The following is a 13,464-nucleotide window of genomic DNA, read 5'->3' as shown; positions in this document are numbered from 1 at the left end:
TACAGATATAATTCACTGCAATTATATAGGAGGGAAACAACCCACAACAGAAAACATCTTTTTATGTTCAACAGTTCCAAGAAAAAAAAAAGGGATTAAAAAAATCATATACTTAGGTGAAGAGCTTGTCCTTCATCACCTTTGCTCTTAGAATAGAATGCCAAAATTTTATTTGCAGAGCACTACATCTCCAGTAGCCACTGAATGTTCTAAAATTCTGACCTTCCAGCTGGCATCTAGATCCAGCTCAAAGTTGGTCCCAGTCAGGACAGGGTCAATTTTTACAGTACTCAGGAAGGGGGCACTGCTATGACACAGAGGTTATTCTAGGCCATTTTCCAGGGATGGGAGAGTCCATCCCTTCTGGGTCACACAGTATGGTGGAGGGAAGTCAAGTATTGTCAGGGGTTTCCTGGGATAAGCAATCACTTGTGCATCATTCACCTCTTTCTTGCACCCTCTGTCATTTGTACTGCTGCTGTTACTGTTCCATGCTTTATCTCATTGCCGTTTCAGTACATTCTTATCTCAACACATAGTCTTTACCTTTCATGCCTCCACTCCTCCTCCCCAGCCTGCTGTTGGGGGGAGGGAGGAGTGAGCAAGCTGCTCGTGGTTTGAAGTATTTCAGTGGAACACTAAGCTGCAGAACACCATTTCTACAGCACAGCACACATGTAAACTGCTCACTACACCTCTCAGCCCAGGTATCCAGCACTCACAGTAACTCACAGATTGCTCTCAACCAAGTTACCATCCCTGGAGAGAAACCAAAAAAAGGTCAGCACAAAGAAGTCCCTTTGCATTCCCCCAGGCCAAAACTAGTGTATGATTATTTGCATTATGTCTGCTAAACTTCTCTGACTGACAAAGAACCAAAGAACAGTACTAGACAAACAAAAAGCTCCCTCAAACACGTCCTTTAGCATTCTATAAAGGTTTACAAACACATGTATTCATTTATCAATCCCTAATTCGTTCTACTTTGCAAGTGCCATTAAACCCTCACAAGTCTTAAGAGTCAAGAGTGATAATTACTGTCCAGTGCTTTGTTTTTAAAGGAAATACAAGTCCCAATGTGATGAAAAATTACATATCCTTCAGATTTCATCTGGGAGCAATACTAAGATAATAATGAGTTAGTTTAAAAACACTTTTCTAATTACTCAAACAAAATTCCCAAGCCTGAGAAAGAATACCTGCAAAATCTAGAATAACTAGTGTAAAGGACATTATCTATTGGTACAATGCAAAGATGAAGCTAATTGCTAGGACCAGATTTTCCTTCATTCTCCCAAGAGACTCTGCAGAAGATATGAAACACCATTACTATGTTCAACACCTAATTTTACCTTTCATTAGGGGCTCTATTCATAGTCCTGATCATCACACTGAAGCTACCTAAAGGTCTTAGACTAAATTCTGCCGTAAGATAAATCATAGTGCAGTTGCAGTTACAAATCGGAGAAATTACTCTGGGTTATCAAAATTGTGCTTTTTAGCCAACAGAAGTAAAGTATGTTTCTCCTGCTTTCTACATAGACACAACTACAGAAACAAACATTTAACCAAATACAGCCTTGTTGCTAGTACTGGGGCTTTGGATAGAAGTACCTAACCTGAAGGACAAACAAGAAAAACCTTACAAGGGAGACTGGAATAAAAACACCTATAACCACCCCACACACATACAATCCAGCCCCACTTCAATACTAAATAACTTTTATTCCAACACACTCTCAGCCTGACTACAGCTGTGGAAGGGAAATGTCTGCAACTGCAGTACCATGGACAGTGTATGGAAAAGTTGATAGAATCATAGAAATAAGCTGAGTTGGAAGGGACCCATCATGATCATTGAGTCCAACTCCTGGCCCAGTGCAGGACACCTCAAGAGTCACACACCATGTGCCTGAGAACATTGTACAAATGCTTCTTGAATGTCCCATTGACAACTGTGCACCCCACAGATTCTATCCCTTCCATTAAAAAAAAAGCCACCCTCACCCCCCCAACACCTCTTCTGCCCTGCCTATCCCTCCTAAAGAGCCTGCAACCATCCAACAGGGCACACCAATCACAAGACTCATCCCACTAGTTTTCACTTATGCCAATATCAAATTTCTAGGACAGGGCCAAAGCTTGGAGCTAGTCTTGCTTGTTCCTCATGCTGCCTGTATTGGTGTAAAAACATTTCAGGTGTGGTACTTCGTAGCATTGAGGGATCCCATCAGCATTCATTTCCTCGAGTTTTGGCACACCACCCCATTGTTCATCACTGGCAAACCTGGTATTTTCCCATTCCCTTTTGAGCATTTCATCACTGAGTTTTTAAGCAACCACCCTGAACTTTAGGAAGATGAATATCCTGCGTCAGTGCAAGAGATTCAGAGATTCTGCATTACATCCATAAGCTTCAGTATTTACATCAAGGAATACCTTTGAGTTTAAATAAACCTTCCTGCATTTCCACTGAAGCCACATTATCTGCTTTAGGCCTATTAACACAGAATCACAGAATGGCCTGGATTCGAAGGGACCTTCAAGATCATTTAGTTCCAACACCTCTGAGCAGCAACACCTTTTGCAATAGACCAGGTTGTTCAGAGCTCCATCCCTCCTTTCCTTGAGTACTTCTAGGGATGGGGCATTCACAGCTTCCCTGAGCAACCTGTGTCAATGCCTCACCACTCTCACAGTAAATAATTTTGTCTGCTATCTAAGCTAAACCTACTTTCAGTTTGATTGTCACTACATGATGCTGTAAAATGTCCCTCTCAATTTGTTTTCTAGCATCCCTTCAGGTAACATAAGGCTGCAATCAGGTCACCCCAAAGCCTTCTCTTTCCCGGGCTGAATAACCCCAGTTCTTTCAGTCTTTATTCAGAGAGGAGGTGCTTCATCCCAACTAAACCTCTTGGTGGCCTCCTCTGGACATGCTTTTACAGGTCCATGTCCTTCCTGTGCTGGGGACCCCAGAGCTGGATGCAGCACGGCAGGTGGGGTCTCACCAGAGCAGAGCAGAGGGGTAGAATCCCCTCCTTCGCCCAGCTTTGGATGCAGCCCAGGACACATTTGGCTTTCTGGGCTGCGAGTGCCATTGTTGGGTCATGTCCCAGCATGAGGGTCAGCCTCTCATCCACCAGCACCCCCAAGTCCTTCTCAGCAGGGCTGCTCTTGATCTGTTCATCCCCCAGCCTGTGCTGATACCTGGGGTAGCCCCAGCCCAGGTGCAGACACCTTGCACTTGGTCTTGTTAAGCCTCATGTGAGTTTATAGGCTCATTATTGATTTTTAGTTTCAAGCTCTAACACGGACAATTTTACACTCATGAAGTTGAGGATGGTTACAGTTTTTGCTACAGATTCACAGAATAATTCCAGTTGGAAAGGATCTCAAGGGATCTCTATTCAATCTCCTTCTCAAATCAAAATCAGCAAAGCAAGTCTATATTAAACTGTGCTTTATCAAGCTGAGCATCAAAACATTCAAAGCTGAACACTGCAAAACCTCTTTCACCTACTGCAATAATTGTCCCACTCCACAGAGAAACATGTTTATCTTAAATGAAGTTATTTTAATGCACGCCTGCTGTCTCTTGCCTGCCTTCCACACACCGCTCTAGCAAGCTTGGCTCAGTATTTTCAATAGCATACCCATAGGTACTACAACCATTAGTTCCTCCTGCTTCCCAAAGTCTTTTCTGCAGCCTGAGGATGCATTTCCCTAACAGCAGACAGAATTTCAGCAAACTGTTACTTCTTATACACATTTGCTAGATTTAAAGTCTTCCAACACAAATATAAAGTTTTGATTCAAAGCAGCTGTTATCTTTATCCCTGCACTTCCTCATATACAACTGCAGGAACTAAGACCTCATACTAAAATCTGCTCTAGTACAAGCTAGCTGCCTTTCTGGGCTCACTATAACCCCTCTCTACAATGTACATCACCTCTAAAGAGAACATCCTCTGTTTAACCTGCAGCTCTGTTTCTAGATTAGAATTAAAAGTTATGGATGAACTTCTAGAAAAACAACAGTTTAATGAAGAGTTATAGTTTTACAAGTTTGTATTTATACACACACAGGAAGAAAAAAAGATGCCCTGAACTGAAGGGCAAAGAAAAGACCAAACCAACAACCAAGCCTCAAAGATCAGAAATAGATCAGGGAGGAGAATAAGAGTACATTATTAGGGCTGCTGTCTAAACCATTGTTGGTTTAGACAAAAACACACAACAAAAAAGTAAAAACATTACCAAGGACACCACAAGTACTCCAGCACTTGGAGGAAATTCCTGGTAAGGTATAGTACCCTTCCAACAATTACATGCAGAAGTTCCTGTATCAGTCTTCCCAAGCCTCCAAATTTACTTATCAGACTAACAATAAGATATTTCAGGACAGTAACAGCTCTTCAGAAAAAGTCCCACACTCTTTGACAAAGCAAATAACATCAGCAATTATTAACCACTGGAAAATTCACATCATGACTAGTCAGTCAAGAAATCCCAGAGACAGGAGAAGGAGTGAAGAAGAAATGATGTGTTCCAGCACTTCTCAAAAGAAAAGGCTCAGGGCGGGGAGGAAGGGTGGGCTACAGATACTGGAAGAAGCAGTGATGCTTCCTTAACAGAAAAAAAGGAATCTTCTCCATATTTCTCTGGAAAACCCACATTTTGTATTTCATTCACAGCTGAAGGGAAGCAAATATGTCAGAAAAAGGCCTGTACTACTACTCATCCAGCCTATTAAAAAAAAATCCATACAAATAAAATAAACCCTTGCACAGGCTTAAAATCATTCTTTAGAATCCCTGAGAAACTACCAAGAAATAGAGGGAACAAGGAGGATTTGGTGAGCCTCTTCAACCTCATCCTAAAACTTGTGAGACAGCAGCCACCACCCTCAGATTCATTCTCAGCCATTCACACTCAGTATTAGTCACAAGTGGAAAAAAGCAAACTTGACTTTTGCAAAATGTGGCAAAATGTTGTTCTCCTCACTACAGTCAGGAGAGGCAAGTCAGTTTAAGCCACAGGTGAATGAACACTGGACAATTAGGAGACAGAACATAATCAGTTGAATAACTAACTGGGGCCCCCAGCATAATAAAGAGGAAACCGTTTCAGCAGGTGCAGAGAAGGGCCACAGATGAGCAGAGTGCTGCAGTCTTTCCTATGAGGTTGAGGTTATTCAGCCTGCAGAAGAGAAGGCTCCAGGGAGATCTGGATAGCAGCCTTCCAGTATCCAATGGAGAGCGCCTACAGGGAGTATGGAGAGGGACTCTATCAGGAAGTGAAGTAACATGACTAGGGGTAAAAAATTTTAAACTGAAAGAGGGTTGATTTAAATTAGATGTTAGGAAGAAATTCTTCACTATGAGGGTGGTGAGGCACTGGAACAGGCTGTCCAGAGATGCTGTGGATGTCCCATCCCTGGAAGTGTTCAAGGACAGGCTGGATAGAGCTTTGAGCAACCTGGGCGAGTGCAAGGTGTCCATGCCCATAGCATGGGTGTTGGAGTGAGATGATCTTTAAAGTCCTTTCCAAACCAAACCATTCTGTGATTCTATGAACTTGTCTATACTTTCTACTTTGAAGCTAAGTCAACACAGAAATGCATTAAAACTTAATTGCATTTAGGCAGTGCTCAAGGCAGAAAACCAAAATACTACAAATTAAGGCTGTGATCCCACAAACGTTTAAGTAGTAAACTTTACCTAATGGAATAGATCTATTGATGATAATGAGGTTAGAGAACATGATTGAAACAGAGAAACATTGCCTACATTTGCAATATTGCTTCAAAAATATAAGTTTTGTTATAACAATTCCCTACCCTGAACACTGCTGTTGCACAATATAACAGTCTTAGTATGTAAATACACAAGACACAGTGGAACTGTAAAGATACAACAGAAATTTAATACACACAAACCTATTCCCACTTTAAAGATACTACAGTTACATCAAGGTACCTACACTTAGAATTTTTCAAGAGTGAAAAAGTAAGTAAAACATCAGCCCCTGTAGCTAGTAACTGCAAAGCCCAATGAAAAAAATAAACGAGTGAGCTTTTTCTTGATGTGTATCTGGGAGGTAAAGTCAATTCCAAATATAGCACATGTCCTGTGCTCAAATTTGTGGCACTATCTGAAAGTAGGTGGAAATGAGGCCTGTGGCTTATTTCTTCTTTCACGCTGAAAATGACAAAGGATGAAGCTTCTCTAAAATTTGAAATTCTCTAGCACATAATTCAAGGCAATAAATTATCTCTCTTAGTAATTTATAAAACAGTTGGATAACATGAAAGGTACATATAATTAAAATGCAAGAGCAAATAAAACCAATGAGCTATCAGTTCTATTAGCTGAAGAAAGAGATCACCTTGGAGTTCAGTATGGAAAATAAGAATACTATGCTTAAGACATCATCTGCTTCAGACAAGAGCAGGATGCTGTTTCAATAATGTGTACTGACATCTGAGTCAACAGAAAACGGTAAAAACATCTACCATGTCACAGTCACACTCAATCCCAGTTTGGAGCTGGCTTGGCTTCTACAGAGAATACATAGAATTCTACTTTATTTTCCATTCTGTAATTTAAAAAATGAGATTTATTTCAAAAAGCAAACAATTAATTTAATGAGAGGCACAGAAAAACTTCGGAGGAGAACCTTCTTATCACTCATGCTCCACATACCTGCTAGAAATCCAGAAAGGCAGTTGCTCTGTACAATATTCACCTACATCATAAATACCTATTCCCACATATCTGCTACTCAAGCTACAATTGCCTACTTCTGCTTTTCAGGAAAATACAGATTTGTTATTAAAAAACAATGTTGAGATAGATCAAGACCTGCATTGAGGGAAGCACCTTTATTCCAGTGAGGAACAGAACACAGAGAACTGCTTGAAGATAATCTATATGCTGTGGTAAACAAATTTTACAGACAGACATATATAAAGCAATTTCTTAGGAAAAAAAAAAGGGATAACAATGAGAAATAACAGCATCAGCTTCCACAAATTTAAGCAGGATGTGTAGCAGTGGATTTACATAAATTCCTTCTACTGCTACCTCTACTACCTGGAGCTGCATTAACTCAGGCAGGTGAACTTAAGGAGTCAGTTGGTACATATGAAGTGCCGAATGAAATCCCAAACAATTTGTCAGACTGCGACAAATATACGTTATAAAAAGCACAGAAGTTCAAGTTGACTGCAAATACACTTGCCCAACATATCCTTTAAATGCTGTGATTTTTTAATATTAAGAGAGAGGTCTCAGGTTTTACCAACCAAGAGCAGCTGAATGCAATTCCTTTGGAGAAGCCTAAGCCCATGAGACACAAACTAACCAAAACCCATAAGAAAATCAAACAACCACCTTAAGAGAACATAGATTTAAGTTCCTTTAAAACGAGAAGAAACAAAATACAAAATTAAGACATTAAAGATGCCTCAGAAACATTTATGTTGATGTCAGCTTTGAGAAGATGCTCTTTGATATCAGATTTTCTATTTAGTAAATAAGTAAAACAAAAACCCGAATAAAACAGAGAGTGACACTGAGTCCATCTCCTTCCTTACACTTTCATATACTATGGTATTTTCTAAGTCCATCCCAAGTCTCAGGAAAAAACAGTACAATCAAAAGATGCCGCACTGCACCTCTGTAGAAGTTACCTGCACCATGCTTTCAGAGGTGGCACACACTGAATACAGTAGAAACAGCAGCTGGTACTAAGTAGCTCAGTTGTTAAGAGCAGGTGACTACAGAACTGCAAATGCCAAAAGGAACCTGACCCTACCTCTCGCCTCATTACACCAAATTACAGAAGTTTGAAAACAAACTTTGCTGCACCTCTGGTCAACCGTTTAATACATATGTGCAAAGAATTTTTAAAAAATACCCTCACAGTAACTGGTATTAATTACAAATAGAGATAGAATAACCATTTTACTCCAGAACTGCCTGTTTTCTGACTCTTCACTTTACTTTATACAACTACGCTCAAAGAATAAAAGCCATGTGCCACTGCAGGCTTCCTTATAAAGATGGCTGCATAGTGTTCTCTTTCTGGACACTGAAGTCAAAAGCAAATAGCTGGCTTCCCAGGAAAAGATACTACAGAACCAATTCTAAGCAGTTTCTGCCCAAGGTATGGTATTTTCTCCTGACTGTCAGAGTCATGTGGTCACACAACACAGCTGGCTCTCACCAAGTTTCACTGTGCTATGTATGTATACTGTAGTAACCAGAGGAATACTTCTCATACAAGGTATGCCCCTGCCCCACCCCCAGAGAATCACAAGCCTCAAGTTAAATCAGAATGAGACCATGAGCAAAAAAAATTAAGAAATTAATGTCTCTAAAAGGGCTCAGTGAAAGGAGGAAGCCATCACACTGGTGAAAACATGAGAATGGATGTACCTTGAAGCATGCTTAGAATTATAACTACTATTCAAGACTCAAATGAAACTGTAATCCAGTCAGAAAACACTACCCATGTGCAGAAGACAGCCTGATATAAGAGCTGCTATTTCCTTAAACTTCCCAGCTGTTCTTCCATATTTTCAATGTACACTAACAGTTATGTAAAGGAAAACCAGTAATCATCATCTGGTTTCAGACTTATCACCTATGTTCTAGAACCAGTTTGCCACTAACTGTGAAACCACATTAATATGTTAAATATATGTTTTACTAATTGAAAGGATTAGTAAAGGAGCTTTCAAAGATGGGAGGAAGCTCTAACTTCTCTAACGTGGTTTCTCAGTTATAAATTACTTGACCCTTAACCTAGGATGAAGTTTCATAAAAGGGAAGATTACCTTCTTAGGAAAAGGGATTCAGCATGCTAAATGATCAACAGAAACACATGCAAGAAGGCTCGTTCAGAGGAACAGCAGTTACATGATAAATGGCAGTAAGATTAAGTCACTAGACAAATTGGATTAATGTTACTGGGCCTCTCTCAATTCACACCAGTGTGTTTAACATAACTTCAGGAGTTTAGGAGCCCCTACAGTTCACACTGATTGAACAAAATGCATTCAAATTAACTACTGGGCATGCTGACCTATAAACACTGATTTTGACCTAGCAAGTTTTGGCCTTTTATTTTAGGCTAGTTTAGGAGCTCTCAGGGGATAGACACATTTTATGAATGAGATACTGAAGACTAATTCTAGATTTCATTCAATAAAAAAAAAAAAGTCACATGTCATGAAGCAGGAGCTATTCAAAGACAGGGAATAGTTTCTATTTTGGAACGTCCAACAGCCCAAGGTAATATCTACAGATCACGGAGCAGCTTTAGGTTTTTAACTGACAGGCACAGCTATAGCTACACATACCTATCTTCATTCATTATATCTGGAGAGAAGACAAAGACAAAATACTTTCTCCCCACATCTAGTGGTTATTACTACATACTTCTTCCCTATCCTGTTTTTTTATAATTCTAGGCTGTAGTAGAAAACAAACTCTAAACAACAGCCGCCATATGCTTACCTGTCTGGGACATTAACCTTCATCAAAACTTCTTTTACAAACTCCTCAGGTAGGCATTTCCAAAGCACATACAAATATAATTACTTCCTCTCAGTTCTGCACTCAGACTCTGGGTTTTCTTTAAGATGGCAACTTACTGTAACACATATTAAGAGACAGGTTTAAAAGTAACAAAACTACTCCACCTGCAAGTACAGTATGTCACACTCAAGGTGTTTTAGCTCATGTATCTTGCAATTTAAAATTAATATACACTATTCAAGCAGGATCCATATTAAATCCATACTGGTGAGAGACTTTAAACCAAATAAATCTCATCTGTTGAATTCAGTGTTCCTGAAACAAATTACCTGAAAAATTGCTAGCAAGTCTACCTACGCAGTGTATTTTATTCTACAAGGAGTAAGTTCACTACCCTTTTAGTTACTGCTTTTGCATATCAAATCTTATCTGGAAGAAAACGTTTAAGAACATTCATACCGGGAAAAAATAAATGCCCCTTCTGTTAAGCAAGGAAAAAATTAGGCCTCAGCAGTCTGAAACATAAGCACTCAACCACAAAAAAGACCTAAAAATGGCCGAAAGTAAAAGCTGGGACGAAGCACTACTTGAAAATCACAGTACACACGCCTATCACATTTTTGGCCATCCCTACAAAGCTCATGTGATTCTATTTCAAATTTGAAGAACTCATTAGAAGTGAAGACAGAAGTGTGCTGCCATTTTTGCAGTTTCTTTCACTTAATTTGTTTTGAAAAAAGAAAACACAAAAATCAAACCCCAACAGCACAAAAACACCATGCCAAATTTCTAGTGCTAATAATTGATACCTGCAATCAAATACAAAATACTGCAATATCACCTTCCAGCAATTAAAGATTGCTAAGCTGAGAAAAGTAAAATACTCAAAGTCCAGAAGGGGCTCAGAGAGTACAAGAACCTGCACTACAACAAAGGACCCTCCATCTCTCAACCAAGATATGCAGAAGTACAATTACTTTACACCAGTTTCTGTAGTCAATTGAAACCCACTTCATATTAGGCATCTATTGCTCTCAAGACAGCAGTGAGATAGAAGAAACAGATGCTGGGATCAGTATGTTAGAAAGCTACTCACAGACAGATGAGGTTTTCCATTCTTCCGTTGCAAGAGAACAGAACTGTATCTAAATCAGACAGCATTGATCAGAGAACCAGCCTTAGCAAAGATCCAAGCTCCTTTTCCACCAAGTTCAGTAGCATATTTGCTTGATCTCTACAACCACCTTTAATTTTAACTCAGTGACTAAAGGATTAAAAAATCTCCCTTATTCTGATCCCAACCTATTTTTCCCCAAATTGAAAACCAGCAACAGATGAAATACCATAATAAAAATACACTAACAACTACGAAATCCAGACTAACATATTCTGCTCCAGAATAAAAACATAGCTTTTGGGATACACAGAAAAGGATGAGAAGTGTCATTCCCTTGGCCTCTATTTGTCTTGATAGTTCTGGATGCAGGCTTCCTCAAGTTGTTAAAACACATGCATAAGATTTATAAATACCTTATTTTGCACATCCGTGGTTAGAAAATACTTGCAAGCTCCATTCAAATGATGATAGACTCCTACTAGAAATACCTTGAAGTCGTCAAGTTCCCACAACAGAGAAGTGGAAGGAAAGAAAATAAACATATCACCACAAAACTTACTTGATTTTAGTACTTTGTAGAAATCACTAGTTTAAACACTAATTCTTCCCTTTGAGCTGATGCAGCCAGTCTAATAACAGCTAACCAGAAGCCAAAACCATGTATCCTGAATACTCACTAAATTTGTATAATCTTGAATACAATTTTGAAATAAGGAGGCTATGAAGATTCCTTTTTCAAAACCAAGCACATCAAAGTTTCTGGTGTGACAGAAAAAAACCCAGTCTGGTAAAAACATGCACCTAACTGATCCAAACAGTCTAATGCAAAACACATACATGCTTTTACTTAGATATGTTATATTCATATTTCCTGCTAGACACTTACACTGCCCTCCCAATTTACTTACAGGAAGAACCAGAAGGTCTGAGCAGCAGCTCAAGCCATGTCAAACCATTTGCTGCTATACTTACTTTCCAGACTTGGAAAATTATTTACAGTTGTTAAAATGTTAACCAACCTTCTGAAAGGAATAAATTCATAGACTATTCTCCAAGAAACAGAAGAGGGCGGCCCAGAGGGATGGGGACTCTATTTATTCATAAAGTTCTATTTCCTCACACTGTTACCATCCAATAAAAAGGGGACTAAGCAGGTAGAAAGATACACACGAAAAAAAAGAAAAAAAAAAAAAGAATGCATGAACATCTTTAAAAGAGAAAGCATTCAGGACAGTGAAGCTAGGTAAGTTATGGAGTCTTTCACATATGCATTTACTCAAGTTATCTCAGCAATAAAGCATAACTGCAAGTAGGACAAGAGGTGGTTTGTACAACCTGAGGCACTATTCACCGTGTGAAAGTTTAAGAACCCTTGACCCTAGCAGTCTTGCTGAGCAAGTAATGTCCTTTCAGCATGTGTTAAGGCCTATAGATCAGCCTCATCTTACCAGAGCAACCAAGGCCCAAGATGCAATCTATGATCAGCCACTTAACAGTTACCTGTGCTTACAGAGTGGTCTATTTGAAATAATCTCATTTATTTCAAAGATGCAGGTGAGATTTTGAGCAATAGTTGCCAGAGTTAAGCCTTCAGGGCCCATACTTAGGATCTTGGGCAGACCTATTTCAAAAACATTTAACTCATAAAGAATATCCTAACTTTATGAACAATAGCCACAAAGGAAAGCATGTGTTTTTACATAAAGATTATTTTTAATTAAATAAAAAAGCCGTGTACTTGTATATACTCTCTCACCAGCCTTTTTAACCCAAGTTTTTTATTTAGTGGGCACTCTAAGGATGTTCTTAAACTTTGAGGTACCAACAAACTAGAGCACTATTCCTGACAGACACTCACCACCTTTTTTCTGTAAAGAGAAAAACTGTTAGGATCCTCCAGTACTCCTAATTTTAGAAGCTAATGAAAAGGCACCTGAAGAAACATGCAAGTTAAAAGAAGACATAATTTTATCACTGTATTCTCCCTTTCCAAAACAATCATTTTCCCTAAAATGAACTTAGTTTGCAATTCAGCCAAGTTCAACTGCCAAGCATTTCTAAACATGTGTTCATCTTGTTTATGAAATGGAAACTATCACAGAATTCCAAAAGCCTAAGGTGCAGCACAGCTGAATCCTAGACCACAAGTTAGATCACTACATTAATACAGAGGTGCTAAGAAACTAGCAGTATATTTGGCTATTTGTAAGCCAGCTGAAACTAATTCACCCTCTTGAGTCAAACAGCTGTTTTATTCCCTGCTCTTCATAAGCCTGCATTTTATTTTTCTCCCTTTCCTTTTTAAGCAGTGAAAGGGGCTAGAAAAAGTTTCATTCTTCTACATATTCATCTTTCAGTATGTGTGCTCTTCTGTTAGTGCCAGACACCATGTTTACATGAATATGAAGTCAAAGTAAGAGATGCTCAAGTCAAGACATTTCAAAACTAAAACAAAACACAGTTGAAACACAGCAAGTTAGAAACCTGTACAGTCTCAGTAAACATGTGACTGGCCAACATTAACTCCTAAAACTTTTGGACAGGAGTAAGCCAACATCTGCAGGTGTACAATTTCCACAGCTTTAACCAGCTGATAGATTTTTCTCACATTAACATACACTCTGGAGAAAATTGCTTCTCCTATGAACGGCATACTTGGTATTACCACACTGACAGAAGCATATAAGCCATGGACAATCAAATCCTTTCTGGTATAATAACAAAGCATTTTAAGATAATTATCTAGTGTATTTTCCCTCCCCTTTACTGTACATACAAAGGCACCGGCTGCTCACTTTT

At 39.1% G+C, this 13,464-nt stretch overlaps 1 protein-coding gene across 5 annotated transcripts in view; it reads right to left on the bottom strand.

Annotated features, from left to right (window-relative positions):
* Positions 1 to 13,464, bottom strand: part of CNOT4 (CCR4-NOT transcription complex subunit 4) — a 75,213-nt gene that overhangs the window by 60,657 nt on the left and 1,092 nt on the right. The window lies entirely within an intron of this gene.

This window comes from Vidua macroura, chromosome 5 (assembly GCF_024509145.1).
Source record: "Vidua macroura isolate BioBank_ID:100142 chromosome 5, ASM2450914v1, whole genome shotgun sequence".
NCBI lineage: Eukaryota > Metazoa > Chordata > Aves > Passeriformes > Viduidae > Vidua > Vidua macroura.
The sequence above is the reverse complement of the archived record's forward strand: the minus strand, read 5'-3'. Positions and strand labels throughout refer to the sequence as shown.